Source organism: Silurus meridionalis, chromosome 10, assembly GCF_014805685.1.
Source record: "Silurus meridionalis isolate SWU-2019-XX chromosome 10, ASM1480568v1, whole genome shotgun sequence".
Classification (NCBI taxonomy): domain Eukaryota; kingdom Metazoa; phylum Chordata; class Actinopteri; order Siluriformes; family Siluridae; genus Silurus; species Silurus meridionalis.
Window position 1 is genome coordinate 10,950,632 of NC_060893.1, and position 17,399 is coordinate 10,968,030.

General features: G+C 38.4%; 1 protein-coding gene across 1 annotated transcript in view; it reads left to right on the top strand.

Moving 5' to 3' along the window:
* roraa (RAR-related orphan receptor A, paralog a) overlaps positions 1-17,399 on the top strand; it is a 248,884-nt gene that overhangs the window by 96,778 nt on the left and 134,707 nt on the right. The gene's annotated exons all lie outside the window — the stretch shown is intronic.

Genomic DNA, 17,399 nt, shown 5'->3' on the forward strand with positions numbered 1-17,399 from the left:
GACTGTGGAACATTTTCTAAATCGTTTCTGTCAAAATCAGTTTGGCATGTGCTTATTTAATTCCTGGCCACAAAAAAATAAATAAATAAATTCCATCACAAGCAGATTGGTAAAAGTTGGCTTTGTCAGCACTAGTGCTTGACTGTATCAGTGGAACAATGGAGGCAGCTCTTTTTGATATCAGTCTGAATTCAGGCCTCGGAGCCTTGTGAAGAGAACGGGGCACTTCAGACACCCACTCTGTTAATTAACAAGTGGATTAAAGATGCTCGTTTTCATGGGCTGAAGTACCTCAAAGCACTTCAAAGGGTGATTGGAGTGCAGCATGAGGTACACTAATGAGAGGGTGCTTGAGTGCAGAAAAGGCTCTATCTGCTGGGCTTGCATGTCCTTGAGCGGAGCTTGTGCATGGCCTGGCTGTGTGACTGCTGTATCTGTCAGTCTGCATGCTGCTTGTTCTCCTGTGTCTCTTCTCTTTATACCTCTCAGGACACCCTTCTCTCCTCAGCATCCCCTGAGAGGGTCTGTGTGTGTGTGTGTGTGTGTGTGTGTGTGTGTGTGTGTGTGTGTGTGTGTGTGTGTGTGTTTTAAGCCCCAGCTCAGGCCATGGATCAGGTGCAGGATCCTCTCTCTCAAAGCCTTCCTTCTTATTCTTTAAGAGTCTATGAAGCTTATGGTTTCCTGGAACACACTGATCAACCGATTCCTATTCATTTTCTTTCTTTCCCCAACCCAAGCCATTCTGATTATGTTGTTACACAAACACACATTTTAAGCAAAGCCCCAAAGAGACTTTTTAAAAGAGATCTCTACACCTACCGTGACACTGCACACTTCATCAGATGTGACGTGGCTCCAGGTTGACTACAGCTGACGCGTGTGAGCTTTGAAGCAACTGTATTACAATATTTTATTTATGTATAAAAGAAGTCAGTGTTTTACAGTGTGATTGAAAGATCTTTCTGCAAATCTAATGTATTTGCTTTAATACACTATATAAAATTTGGGTGAATGTTAATAGAATTAAAGGACAATCGTTTCATGTGTTTTATGTAAAACTTTTCTAAACATTCGAAAGGATTTGCTCTCGCTTTTTTTCTGACAGGTGATCACACTAGTTATTTTGCTTTAGTTACGATGTAGTCAGAGCGTCAGAACGATGAAATTGAGTGTTGTTTTTTGACCACACACCGTAACTTATATCATTGGCTGAAATGCTCTCAAATCGCGAGAGAAAATCTGCAGACAGACATCAGTTTGTTTTCGCATTAACTTATTCCACATGCTGGTCCTTTGGAAACCAAAATCTCAAATTTGGACACTTTACAGACTTTCTGCTTCTGGTATTCAAAGCATTTGTTAAGATTTTGAGCGTCGAGATTGTTAGCTTGCCTCTCCGGAATGGGGCTGCAAAGACAATTTCATCATGACCAATATTTGATGAATCAACAAGCATTTGACGAGATTGTTTTTTCCCCCCTTCAGGCTGTATTTTGCTCTCGCTGACAAAAAGAATGTAACAGAATGCAAAATGTAACCTTTTCAATAGTGGCCCATTTAGTACCTTTGTGTGCATGTATATAAGTAGTAGTGTTGGTGTTTGAGCTGTGTGTTTACTATATTGTACATGACAGCCTTTTATTAATAGCGATTTGCATTTTTAATCGCCATTTTCATTTACACTGCTGTTTTGCAGAGAATTATCGATGTGTTTACTCAGAGCAGATGCCATGCTTAGTCCAAGCCTCTTTATCATCTTAGTTGATCTCACTCATGCATCGTACAGTACGTCACTCTTCTATCCTTCTTTCCCATTAAGAGGGCCTAAGAACTGTTTGTGTAGTATATGTAGCTTTGTAAATTAACGGCCATATACTATCATTACGACATGTCTGTATGCGTCTTTTTGTCAAGAATAGTTTTGATATGTAAGCAGCAATTTATTGCAATGATAACACATTAGATGCTGGACCAGAGCACAAATGCGACATGCGTGCTTTTGTTTTACGGTTTATTTAGCTCCATCTGTTCACATAATATTAGTTTGGGATGTTATTCTTGTGCTTCTGTTGCTACAGTTATGAAGCATTCCCTCAATCTATCTCTTTCTGTTTCTCTTTTTGGTAACGCTGATATCCGTCCTGCCTTGCTTCCTCAAAAACCCACACTTAAGGTAAGCAGTTTCAATCCTTTTAGCTTTTGAATTCAAATATAATACGTCAGCAGTATAAGTTGTACTATTTTTTTGTAATATACAACAGTTTCAACCATAGTCAATAGAAATCATTTCCTTCATATGCTTTTGCTTTAACTGTTTATACCTGTTTTTCTGTTGACCAACTGTTGGTCATTTGACTTATGACTGTGAAAGATGTTTTTTTTTAATTATTATTTATTTGTCAACATTTTTATCATGCATTTCTGTACATAGGCCTACCGTCACTGTTTCTATGTTCACAGTCAAAGCACTGAGCTCATTATCACATCACCAACACACACAAAAGCGTTTTCCAAGCGTTATGTAAATTTCTTTTGACAAAAAAACATACATTGGTTTCACTGTGCCGTTTAGTATACAGTTAAAACACACTCATCAACATACACACCTACAGTATTCTCTCCTCTTCCATTCAGTGACAGCTTCTATACTAATGCATGCAGTGAGTAACACACTTATCAAGATGAAGCCTAGATATTATATCCTATATTGTTTATTAATATGCAACTGTTTTGAGCAAACCGGAAGAGTGATAAACAGAAGAGTGGATTCCTCGATTGTTTGCTAGCTGCAAAGTAAATTCCAATGTTTTATTATTATGTATGTTTGTTCTAATACATTTTGCACTTGCACTAGTATAATGGATGCACATGTAGGTACATATATGTGGGTTAACATGAGCTTAGTGAGATATGTTGATGTTTACTGTGAGGAGATTTTTGTTTAAAGATTATAGGAGTCAACAGTTGCACAGCTTTATAACAAAGTTAAGGCTTTAAATTTGTTTTCCAGTACAGCAAAATCTTATTGTTATCATATAAAAAATATGACATATTGCTCCTTAATAATACGTGTTCATCGGCATTAAACCTTAAACCCGGTTTGTTGATTTTGCGTCATTTTTATTCTTACAAAACCATACAATGAATCTAAGGATGGGAGTGGAGTCAGCATGAAACAGGCCACTCCCATTAGGGTAGAAATGTTTTACCTCAGGATAAAGTTGAAACAACTTTATATTGATTTGCAGTGACAGTTCCCTTAGCAGGGACAGATGTTGGTTTATCCGTTCATTTGTCTTCTTAAGTAAACCTGTCCTATGTGATTAACATTTCTACATTACAATAATGGTCTAATGTTTTACATTTTATATTTATTTATTATTTTCCTATGTTTTTGTGATTATGATTGTGTCAGGATTAGAAAGGACAGCATGTGTTCCCTTATATTTTTTATATTTATGGATTTTTAGCTTATTAAAAAGGTTCAGTTTGCCACAATGAGGTGTTTATCTGAAAAGTAAACATTGTTTTAACCTGTTACAAGATCGAACTGTCTGTTGTGTGCAGTCAGTGTTGGGCATTTTCCTTTTTTCTGCAGTTTTGCTTGTCATCTATTTCTCATGTGGCCTTTTTAAACCCAGTAACCTGGTAGCAGGACAACATACAGTACAACTTTAACAATCACAAATGTCAGAAAACAGTGTTTCTCCTTTAAGGTGACAGCAGGGTGATGTGCATAAATCTGCAATAATCTGTATTTCAGAAATGTAAATATATTTTACTAAAGCATGTGAAATAGTCTTTGCACTTCCAGATGCAATTTTTTTTGATTGGTGATAGAAAAATCTGGCTGTTCTTGAGTGACATATTTCCCGGGAAGTGCTGCACATTGCGGGTCTCAGAAGAGCACGGCTGTCACCCTGACAGCTTATTGACAGGCTCCTGAGTGGCGCTAGTGTCTGCATGCTGTTTGAATCATCTCTGGCACTCCAGCAAATACGATCTCCTCTGATGGCCTTGCTATAAACTCAGCCTGATGTCCCCTAGCTATAACCAAAATGACAGCTTACAAGTAAACCCATAATTATCACATCTCCAGTCACCACCATTGGCTGAATTTGCATAGGCCGCTTCATTGAAGTGAACTACTCTAATAAACCCTCAGGGGCCAGGTCTCTTTATTAAATGGGGGGCAGGCCATACCCTGCGCGACAGCATCTGCGGATGTAAATGTGAGGAGAAAGAGCCGGAGACGGTGCGCAATGCAAGCGATGGGATTTTACAAAAGATTCCAGTTGGGTGGCATATGAAAAGGCAGACCGGGGGACGAGATTGCTTCTATTGTGTTTCTACAGTGCTTTTTCCTGTAGAGGAAAAATTCATTTTTAACCTGTTAGAAAGAGAAAAAGACTGGCGGAAAAGTGGGCAAACTGTGATTTTTTGAGTGTCCAAAGGAAAAGCAGAAATTTATCTTTAATTCTATCTTCTACCCAAAAACACAAAGGGCTGTTTATCTGTCACGAGGACTGTTTTCATGCAGCCAAGCAAGTCGGAACACTCGATGCATGAGAGAGCAGACAGTAGGCAGCACAGGCTCTGTCTGGCCCTAGGATTAGACTGAACAAGGAGAGTCTTGATATTTGTGCGTAGTATGTTTGCACGAGTTTCATGCATGAGTGTGTTTTTTTTTCTTTCAAACAGGCTGCTTTGCGCTACTGTGTAAATCCCCTTGGACTTTCTCCCTCTCACTCCATCCCTCCCACCAAAGGTGCCTTGAAAGCTTTGCTTTTTGGGTTCTCTTCTTTAATTAGCTTGACTTTGTTGCATGGCTGCCATGAGAAATTCAGATGGGGTGGAGTGATAGCTGACATTTTTCTCTCTCTCTCTCTCTCTCTCTCTCTATCTATCTCTCTCACTCTCTCTCTCACTCTCTCTCTGTGCTTTTCCTGCTCTGTCGCTCTCCAGCTCTGCCTTTCGCTCGTTTTCCTCGTCTGATTCATCTCATCTTCATTTCCCCAGATCCTGTTTTTAAATTTTTATTTAGGGTGTCATTTATTTAATAAGGGATTATTTATTTAGTGCATCAAATCATTCTGAAATGAATATTTATATATTTGTGGGGGCTTTAAATATTTACACGGTCTCTCTTCCTTCCTCTGGTGCCAAGCCCCCTGTAATGAATGTTGTTGTTGGGTGTGCAGAGGAATAACAAGACCAGTTTCAAAGTAAATAATCCTTTGCATATATTTGAACTTAATTGCTTTGAATGCATTACGAGAGAGACGCAGCTCTGATCTGAACGTAATTGAAAGTATAATGTGTGGGCCCTATTTGGCACTGCCGCTGTTCTAGCATATGTTCCGTGAATCCCGAAAAAAATGTAAAAATAAATAAACGATAAATTATTCATATTGGCAAGGTAGTTAGAAGGCGGTGCCGTCGTACTTCGATGTGCCTTCAACTCTTCCTGATTTCCACCTTCACCAAAATCCATTAACGCTTAGGCACTCAAGATTAATGCACTCCCAGTCAATGCCTGTTGTTTTACATGGATTGAGTTGTGTAATTAAAGATTACACGCTGCCTTACTTTGTTAATATGAATCGCATGCTACAGCTAACCCGCCGGTCATTATTTTGGTGTTCCCCTGGACCGAACAGCTATAAACATTCTCCAACAGTGAGCAAAAGCGCTGGTCCAGCTGCGCAGACATAACTCCACCTGTGTGTATCAGTGCCCTCCAAAGCTAAAGGCTTATTAGTGTTAGCTGCAGGCTGTAGCAAGAAACGCAGCGCCAGCCAGCGTGACTGTTCACTCCGGGTTTACACTTCGCCGCCAGAACCTACGCTTCCTAATGAGGAGCTCCTAGCAGGAGTGTAGGGCCAACAGCGGAGCCCTGATTTGTTCTGCATGCTAAATATGGCCTGTAATTTTTATTCCTCTGAGTAGCTTATTAAAAGTGAAAGGAAGATGAAATCCCCCAATGGCCAGATCATTCCTTTTCCTCCTGTTTATTTGAAACAGGGGCGACCCCCCACCCCCCCTCCACACCCCGTAATATTAAGGTTATGGTAACCTTAGCGGGTGATTGATGCAGCGAGTGACTGTTGGTAATAATAGCCATGATGGATCCCCACCTGAACCCTGGAGATGTAATCTAGCAGGACGGGGAAGATAAAGTAGTAAGCGGTTGAAAGATACACACATAGCTGCAATACCCATCCAGCAGTGCTGTTTATCATGGGCAAGATAACACCGGGATGCTCCAACATATGACAGCTCACCCTGTCTTTAATGCATCACCGCTTAATTCAGACACAATTGTTTGTAATTATTTGTTTAGCGAGAAGAAAATCTTTTTTTTAAAGAGGAAATACTGTATTTGGAGTATTTATTGCATGTTTTATATATATATATATATATATATATATATATATATATATATATATATATATATATATATTCTCATTATACTAGCCTTGCTTAAGAGTCTTTGCAGATGTTTTTCATAGGAGTTTGTTACTGGCTTTTAGTCTTCCTAACGTCATCTTTGCCGTGTGCCAAGGTAAGTTTAGAAGGAGTTTTAATGAAAATAATTAGGGGAAATACAAAGTTAATGTAGGATAAGTAGAAGTTTATTATAGGCAGAAAACCCTAATTTGGTTGAAAATCCTTCTGTGTGTTCTTTTGTTTGTTTGCTTATCTATCCAATTTCAGATACAGAAACATCTGTCAGGTTTTCCTAAACTATTATCACACACATATATTTCTTTGAGAGAAAATGGATAAAAGAGATCGTTAGAAATATAAAAAATGGCATCTTTATTTGACATGGAACACTGCTTCATTTTTTTACTCTCTAAAATACAATCTGTACCGAGTTACGATTAATCATGAAGCATAATCGTGCATGATGTCATTTTCAAAATGACGACATTTTCAAAATGCTCAAGCAGATACAATACGATCATTCTAAAGATGCTTCATAGTTTTTTTAACTAATCAATTCAATTCAATTCATTTTAATTCAATTCTTTGTTCACAATGAGGAGAGTTTTAATAAGGCTAGGCTTTACTAAGTAAAGAAATAAACCTAATTTATTAAATAAATTAGGTTTCATATGATGTCCATGCTTTTTTATATATATTTTCCAAATCTCAAAACATAGAGATTATTTGAGTTCACAAAAGGACATCAGCACAGCGTCAAAACTGTTGAAAATTTTGTGTAAAATTAATTCAGACACTTTAAGGAGTATTTTATAGATGTTTTGTTTTGCAAAATCGATATCTGACATTTGATCAATACAAAAGTAGAAGGTTTTGAGACGTTTTGCAAACACTGTAGTTTTTGGGGGGCTATGGAAAGATAACTGATTTAAAGACAAAGCAGTATTTTCCTGCAAACGTGCAATGCAAACCATTTTTGCATCTATCTGTCTGTCTGTCTGTCTGTCTGTCTGTCTGTCTGTCTGTCTGTCTATCTATCTATCTATCTATCTATCTATCTATCTATCTATCTATCTATCTATCTATCTATCTGTGTATCTATCTGTGTATCTGTCTGTCTGTCCGTCCGTCCTTCCAAAGTCAGGTTCTGATGTAGGGTAAGGAAGGCCTGGGGTACAGTCAGTGTTCCAGTTGATTCTAAAGGTGTTCAAGAGCTTTCTTCATTGTGCTCACTTTGTGCACATGGCCATTGTCATGCTGGAACAGGTTTGGGTCTCCTAGTTTATGTGAAAGGAAAATCTAATGCTACTCCATCCAGAGTCATCCAATACAATTGTGTGCCACTAATTTAGTGGTAACAGTTTGTGAAGGAACCACATCTAGCTGGAAGGCAGGTGTCCCAATATTTTTGTTCATAGAGTGTATGATGAATCGTTTTTATCCTTATTTAAGTGGCCTGCTCCAGGTTGACATAGATTTATTGATGGAGTGGTAAAGATTAAACTGATGTCAGACATATGCTGTGGCCTTTACACTCACCAAATTTTAACTCAATTAAACACCAGTGGGGGATTTTAAACGGACATGTTCAGCAGTGGCTCCATCATTATCTTCAAAACAATACAACGAGGGAATATCTTTAGAAAGATTGTTATTCATCACCCCGGTACAGTTTCACAGATACATAGAGTCTGATCCATGGTGTTTTGAAGTTGCTGTTGAGGCCTTGCTAATATGTGTTGTTTATTAGAATATCATTGAAATATATATATATATATATATATATATATATATATATATATATATATATATATATATATATATAATTAATCAGTACATTTCAAAGCATCACAAGCAGTGTTATTAAAAAAATGGATTTGTAGCCTTTTTTTTTTTTTCAAAAATAAGTTTAATATCATAAGCGTTATTTTCTGTTGTTCATTACTGCATTATATTCAGAAAAAAAACACTGGATTTTCCAAAAGGGCTGCAAATATTTTAGAAACATACGTGCAAGCCAGTTTTGCGGAACACAAAAGCTTGCAGTACAATGAGCAGAAGTGTGCCACTGATAACTATAACAATGTATACACACACACACACACACACACACACACACACACACAGAGGCACACATGCAGCGATGGCTTTCCCCTTCTGCTCTACAAATGTATAGCAAGGTGCCACAGTCATTACTCCATTAGCAGGTAATTAATGATGCTCATTTGTGTAACTTTTATTAAGCCCTTTGAAAGATTGTTTGTGTTCAGATGAAATGAAATGCATCCCAGAAGCCATTTATTGTGGCGAGCTGAGATTAAAAGAGCATTGGCGCGCTTTGAAAAATGTTATTTTATCGAGGACGATTTTTCACCGTAGCCTCTGGGGCGCCACTGACAGGGAAACACTGCAGTCCTCCTTCATGTTGTACTTCTTTTTTTAATCCTGGTACCCAGGGAGTAGACTAAGTGTGATTGATTCATCCCATGACCAGTAAAAGGTGTCAGGCAGGTGAGAATGGATGCGCACCAGTATTGACAGGAAGAAATGGCCGCCTTGTTGTCCTGCTCATTCACACCAGATGAAAAAGAGGCGGTGGAGGACTCGATGAGCGGCACGTCCTTTCCTGTAGCCGGTTTTGGACTGAAGGTCGGGCCGGTAGATGAGTTCTGTGTAACCTTTGTACGGTGCTTTAACGGGCACTGCTCGTTGTATGATATTAAAGTATATGAGTTAAAGATAATATGGTGTGGCTTCATCTAAACCTTTGATCTGTGTAGTCTTTTTTTTCTCTCCCTTCTCACCAGGTCTGTTTTTTGCTCGTGCTATTTTTCTCCTTTTCTTTAATTTCATTTACCCCGTGCCTGCTATAATCCAGCCTTTATGATTTCCTGTGTGATATTATCATTTCCCCCTCACCGACGTGAATGGGAGTGAATAGGCTGCTTCTCTGATTTTCCTCAAGAGAGGATCATATTGGCTCTTTTCTTCTTTGTAGCCATGCACTAAAGCACAAGGGAGAATTTTTAATGGGCTTTCTGACGTGATACAGAGTGGGAGAAACCAGAGGGGATTGGGTAGAGGAATCAAAAGTAGTTTGTGAACAGACATGGAGGCAGATCTCCTAGTGACAATGCGCCTCATTATACACACACTTATACGCTGACACTCGAGCAGACAAAAACAGGCAAGAAGCATCTTTTTTTTTTTTTTTTTTTAAGATTTATATTAAGCTCTGACTTGCTCATGAAATATTTTATGAACGATGTGAATTTATTCCACATGCATCGACATGGCAACAGAACATTATGCCTTTATCTGGTTAGAACCCAAATTGTTGGTTGCCCACGTCTTCCTTTTTAATCAGTGAGTGTTTGGGATAGCCTGCAGCAGGGACCCCGATAAAAGGATTAGCTGAGCCTCGACTAGTTAAACCATGCTTACAGTGTGCCAAGAAGCTCAAAATATGAGTGGAAGATGGATTTAACTATCACTCATTATGGGTATAAAAGAAAATATACAAGTTTTCACGTTTCATGACTGATTTTATTTTTTGTAAACTCCCATTATTATGAATTGATGGATTTTTTTGTACTCATATATTGTATAAAAAGCAATTTAAATATCATTATTACTAGGATTTTATTTATTACTTATGTAGAAGAGGCTTTGTGTGGTGTTTAAGATGCAGAACAAATGCTAAAAAAGCATCTCATTTGTTTTTGCTCGCTTTCATAACTTTACTGTTTATTAAAGATAAAGCACTTGATTTTACCTTTGTGGTAGCCATTTATATTTTCAAAGCATGTGAAAAAAAAAACATCGAATTATGATGACGTTTAGACACGTACTGTGTAAATGAAATCAGTTCCCATGCCAGATTCCCGCAGATCGTTCTTCCTGCACAATGTGACACATATTTTCAAAATATTGGAGAAGACTAGTCAAACGTGTGCCATGCTTACACACGTTTAAAATGATTTGATTTGGAAAAAAAAAGGAAAAAGAGAGCGAGGAGCGAAGCCTGAGCAGAGCCCCTGCCTCTCTTCTGTCCAGCGGTCTGGATAGCGCAGTCTTTTTGAGAGGAATCACCCCTTTTGTCATCGCTGCTGGCATTAGCCCGAGATTTGCATATATTTCTGAAGGAAAGCATTAAAGTAATACAAAAAAAGACTAATGCACTATTGAAAGACCTCCTTTCAAGATTAAAAGGAGCTCTATAAGAAATGTATGACTGCTCATGTAGTTTTTATTTTATTTTCTGTCACTGCTCTCCTTTCTTTTGTAAAAGCTTTTGATTATCCTCCAAAAGAGAAAACGAGAAGATACAGAGCCACTGATGCCTTTTGTGTGCGCTGCTAAGAAGTCTGCCCCCACCCTCTTTATCGTGTGATAATATTTGTGCATGTTTGCATATTTATTTCATGATGATGGGAGCTGGATTTTCCATTTCACTAAATTTAGAATGTTAATATTTATATCATTTGCTCAGCGTTCGCTTATTATTAGTGCTTTTTAAGTGTTTAGGATCACAGACGGACGACTTGCTCGGTTAAACAACAAGGGGAAAGTTGTGTAAGTGTGTTGCGTCACGTCGTCGTTACACGGAGCACATGTGGCGCTGACAGTGTAGAGGGCCGAGCACGGCATCGCACATCGTTTTTCTTCGCAAAACCACACTGTAACCAGCTCAGTGCAGACCACAAACGCACACACCTGGAGTGGAGCACGCAGAGGCACACTCCTCCAGGACCATGCCCACAATGCTTATCACTCTGACCTGAATTCTGGGACAGCGGACAATTTCTCAAGCAGCTGGGGATCAATCAAAACCCCACTTCGAATGTGCCCACCTGCCAATTTTACATTAGGATGCCATGCTGTTCAAAATAGCGCGTTTTTCACTTGTGTTTTTGATTACTGCTCAGGCAGTAGTTGTACTCCTTACGGGGCCCCAGGAGCCAAATGAAACCTCCCATCCTTCCCCAAGTGCTATCTCCTCTCCACAGGACTGGCTAATCTATACTGAGGAGGTGGATGTGGACATGAGGGGGACAGGCTGGAACATGTGCCTTCACATCTGGCACAGGCTGTTTGGCGCACGAGTAGCAGGGCTGTAAATTATACTGTATATGCGCACTGTAGTGTTTGGTACCGTGGTGTAGATTTTGTTTGGGTTGGCTCTTATTAATAGGTGATCATGTCATGTGTGTGTGTGTGTGTGTGACCAGTCTACACGGCTACTCATGTTGCTGATCTGAGACTGACATAGCAGTGATCTGTTTTGTTTTTCCCCCTCACCCTCTCCCTCGCCCTCCTCCTCATCTTCATCCTCTTTCTGCTGAAGACTAATCCAGAGTCCCTCCTTTCCCAGCAGGTGTCAGTGTAATATTATCAGGCACTCGCACTCACACATACACATACCACCTGATAAAACAGGGGAAAAACGTGCACGTCATAAAACCACATATGCACACACTTCTGTTTTGAGAGTATAGAGTGATTTAGACTTTCGAAAGTAACTATGGAGTTGAGGGTCAGGGATTAACAGGTGCTGAAAGAGGTGCTCGAGTGTGTTTGGAAAGCAGGTGTGGTGGTGTGCTCAGTTGTGCTGGATTTATGTCATGCACCTGAACCTCCTAGTTGGACAAAATGTAAGTGCAGGTGCATATAATCATAATAGTAATAATAATAATAATATTAATAATTGGATGTAAATTCTTTTCTTCTGTTATCTACTCTGGTATTCACAACTGACTCAAAATAAAATGAGACCAAAAACCTCTTAAAAGCCATATTCTCTAAGATAAGCTCTTTGCATCTATTCATGGACCTTTAAATAATAATAATAATAATACTAATAATAATAATAAATAATATTAAAACTTTTTCCTATTAAAATTATTTTTTAAACATTATTCATATATTTACATTAAGTGGCAACGGCTATTATACAGTGGTGTGAAAAAGTGTTGATTTCTTATTTTTTTGCATGTTTGTTACACTTTAATGTTTCAGATCATCAAACTAATTTAAATATTAGTGAAAGATAACACAAGTGAACACAACATGCAGTTTTTAAATAATTTAGAGGTGGACTTGCTGGTGTGCTTTGGATCATTGTCCTGCTGCAGAACCCAAGTTCGCTTCAGCTTGAGGTCATGAACAGATGGCCGGACATTCTCCTTCAGGATTTTTTGGTAAACAGATGAATTCATGGTTCTATTTATCACAGCAAGTCTTCCAGGTCCTGAAGCAGCAAAACAGCCCCAGACCATCACACTACCACCACCATATTTTACTGTTGATATGATGTTTTTTTTCCGAAATGTGCTGTCACTTTTACGCCAGACGTAATGGGACAAAAAGCAAAAAGTTGCAAAAAGTTAAATAGTCCACAGAGTATTTTCCCAAAAGTCTTGGGGATCATCAATATGTTTTCTGGCAAAACTGGGATGAGCCTTTATGTTCTTTTTGCTCAGCAGTGGTTTTCGTCATGCAGACCATTTTTGCCATCACTTTCTTATGGTGGAGTCAAGAACACTGACCCTAACTGAGGCAAGTGAGGCCTGCAGTTATTTGGATGTTGTTGTGGGGTCTTTTGTGACCTCTTGTATGAGTCGTCACTGTGCTCTTGGGGTAATTTTGGACGGTTGGCCACTCCTGGGAAGTTTCTCCACTGTTCCATGTTTTTGCCATTTGTGAATAATGGCTCTCACTGTTGTTTGCTGGAGTCCAAAAGCTTTAGAAATGGCTTTATAACCTTTTCCAGACCGATGGATCTCAATTACTTTCTTTCTCATTTCTTTTTCTTAATTTCTTTGGAATACTAATATTTTAAATCAGTTTGATGATCTTAAACGTTAAAGTGTGACAAACATGCAAAAAAATAAGAAACACTTTTTCACACCACTGTGTGTGTGTGTGTGTGTGTGTGTGTGTGTGTGTGTGTTGGTTTTGTGGTTTATGTGGACATTTGACCTGATTACGCATCGACATTATGGGGACATTTGGGATTATGGGGACAGGACAGGTGTCCTCATAATTCCCGCACTGTGGCTATATATATCTATACTAGAGAAGCTGAAATTCAAAATTTCAGTCCATGTCCATTTATACCACAAACACCCGAAACTGACTTAACACAGTGTAACTTTGAATTTCGTAGTGCGCCCTGTAGCCCGGAGCCGGTACTGCAATCCGTTCACACATGTGTGAAAATTTGAGCCTTCTGATTGGCTAGCGCTGATTGCCATTTTTCGTTCTGTGATTGGCTGAGACCTACGTCAATTATCCTACGTGTTCCTTTTAAGGGCGGAGTTTCATTAGACTCGGTTTGCCAACACATTGAACAGCCATTATCCAGCCCTTTAAAAGCCAGGTATGATTATAAAGTTCATAAACTTAATGAGTAGACTATTGATATATTCCAAGAGCTCGGTTCCTTGTTGTAAATTAATGTTGTAAGAAATATTTCATTGGAATCTGGAGATTGGGGTGAATTTAGCCTTAAGAATGCATAAATTAAAGCTGGCTAGTTAGCAACATTATCAATGGTTAGTTTTAAAACCTGAGTTGAATAACTAATTACTGATAAATCTTGTACCGAATGCGCACTGTATAAATTTGGGTTTAGTGCGTTTGGCCGAATTAAAATGAAGGAAATGTCTGTATGTTAGCATGGATGCTAGCTAATAATAGTCAGTGCTGATAGCCGCTAGCTGATAGCCGCGCGCATCCTCGCGGCTCTTTAAACGCGTTCGCTCCGGCCACAGAGCGCGTGCAGTGTTGTAAGGTGAGCTGCTGGGCATACAGCACCCGGACTGCTTATAAACTACTGAGAACTGCTTTTAATTATTTTATTTATTATAAGGCTGTATGCTATTTAATGTCGCTAGAACATCACTTCCGGTTAGCGTGCAGTGTTGTAAGGTGAGCTGTTGTACACACAGCACCCGGACTGCTTACAAACTACTCAGAACTGCTTTTAATTGTTATTATTTTGTTTATTATAAGGCTGTATGCTATTTAATGTCACTAGAACATCACTTCCGGTTAGCGCGTGCGACCGGAAACAGCTGAGTGCGTGCGGCGCGGGAGTTACATGGCTGAGTTTGGAGCGGTGGTGAGGGTCTGAGTGTGAGATAGAGATGATGGTACAGTGTGTAAACACTGCTGTATCACTGTGAGGGTGTAAATAACCCCTGATACTCTTCACTCATAACTCAGTAATACTGTAGTCAGAAGTAAAGCAGAATGAACACATCAGAAGTCTGATATCTTTGAGTGTCAGTGTGATGGAGAGTTTAAATCCCAGCTCTCCTCAGCATTGTCCCATGCTCTATCACTGGACATGTTTTACATAAACACCACTTATATTAACAATTTAAGGTTTTAGTTTAAATAAACACTCATTTCTGTGGGGAAGAACAGCATCATTTTAACATGGCTGAGATGAAGCGCAGAAGGAGAAAAGAACATCCAAAGCAGGAGACGGAGTATTACACATCTGCTGGGAAAGACAAACCTGGAAATATATAAATTCAGATAAAGGTAAGGGTCCATTCACACATGCCATCCTATGTTCCTTTTGACCTAGACTGCTTTCATTAACAGACAGGGCATTAGGATAAAACTGGTGTGAAGTTCACGACTGGATTAATATTTCATTTTTTCTTATTCAGGGTGTGGAGTATTCAGTTCAGTCCCTTTTGATGAGGGAGACCTCTTTAACCTCGCAACAGCAGACACTCTGGCAATCATCGAACACAGTAAACAGGTAATATATATTTTTTTACAGTTGTGAAATTATATTGAGCTCTTATTATATCTTATAAATCTGTATGTAGTGTGTATGCCTGAGACCTGTTTCATTGTATATCAGGGCTTTAGTGATTTACATGTGTTTTGTGTTTATTGGCGTGTATGTAACAGACATGGTTTAGCAGTACACTGGGTATATGGGGACGTTGTTGTAATGTGATAGTCAATGTACATAAGCAGCTGTGTGTATAGTGTCTGACAGAAACCTGGTCTCGAGGGACTTCACTTTATAAAGTTATTGTATGAGCACCATATACTTTATTAAATTAATTTCTCTTAAATTTGCATCTTATAGATGTAGACTTACTGACTATTGTACTTCCTCATCCCTCAGAGGTAAGGGTTTGTTACAGAAGCACCACATAGCAGATTTGTTGTACCTTGTAGTAATGTGATAGTCAATGTACATCAGCAGCTGTGTGTATAGTGTCTGACAGAAACCTGGTCTCGAGGGACTTCACTTTATAAAGTTATTGTATGAGCACCATTAACTTTATTAAATTAATTTCTCTTAAATTTGCATCTTATAGATGTAGACTTACTGACTATTGTACTTCCTTATCCCTCAGAGGTAAGGGTTTGTTACAGAAGCACCAAATAGCAGATGTGACCTGGGTGATTGTATATCATGAGAACAAAAGTGACCCAAATATTATAGTATAGTTAAGGCAGCAATGTTCTTGCTGGGTGTAAATAATATACCATATATACAGTGTGCTTTGCTAATGTACTGTATATACAGTGCATAAAATCACCCCAAAAGCCTGACATAGACCTTATAGAGTATCTGTAAAATGCAATAGTAAAGGAAGTGGCAGATTGTTGTTGCTCTAATAAAATAAAAGGAATATTTGTTGATTCAATCTTGGTGGAAACTACTGGAATTTTCACAGAAACAGTTTTATGCATAGTCATTTGTAGAACTAGCAGTTCTGCAAAACCTAGTATGTCGGACTAAATACTAAGACCTTGTTTGCGATTGTTAATAATACAATTGCTGGTGATCCAAATGCTTTTTTTTTAAATATTTCTAAACATACCAATCTGTTTTAAATTAAATGTTTTGTGTAAAACTTAGTTTTATGTATCTTTTGAAATTAATGTCTTGGTTTGATATGGTTGCTAATGCAGTAAAATTAATTGCATTAAAATGTGACTTAAGTATCAAATACATTCTAGGGCTACTTAATGTTTATAACAAATGTGAGAAAGATTTCTTGTTTCTGTTTTTAGAATGTAGCTGAAAACATTAGAGGTTACTGCAGTAGATGAGTTGGAGGCTGCTGATCCAGGAGAAGAGTGAGAAAAGGTAATTTATAAAAATCATATTCTGATTATTTATTCCCAAAATGTTGCAGGTACTTTGCATTGTTTTAGTATGTTTTATCAGTACGTATTGTCTCTCTTAGTCACTGGGAGAGATTGACTGGATGGGTGAACACTATCTGTGAACCATGTCTTGAGATCAAAATGACTGAGATTTTGTGTGCAGTTTTAGGTGCTGGGGTTAGGATTGAGTTAGTCTGTGTGTATGTAGTGTGTATGGCTGAGACCTGTTTTATGAGAACACTGTGTCTAATAAGGACATGCATAGACCATCATGTAAGAGTCCTCTACCAAAGGAGTATTAGTGTGTCCGTGTGTTTGACAAATACATGGTATATCAGGGCTTTAGTGATGTACATGTTTAGTGTTTATCTGAGTGTATATGGAACAGACATGGTTTAGCAGTACACTGGGTATATGGGGACGTTGTCAATGTACATAAGCAGCTGTGTGTATAGTGTCTGACAGAAACCTGGTCTCGAGGGACTTCACTTTATAAAGTTATTTTATGAGCACCATTAACTTTATTAAATTAATTTCTCTTAAATTTGCATCTTATAGATGTAGACTTACTGACTATTGTACTTCCTTATCCCTCAGAGGTAAGGGTTTGTTACAGAAGCGCCACATAGCAGATTTGTTGTACCTTGTAGTAATGTGATAGTCAATGTACATCATCAGCTGTGTGTATAGTGTCTGACAGAAACCTGGTCTCGAGGGACTTCACTTTATAAAGTTATTGTATGAGCACCATAAACTTTATTAAATTAATTTCTTTCAAATTTGCATCTTATAGATGT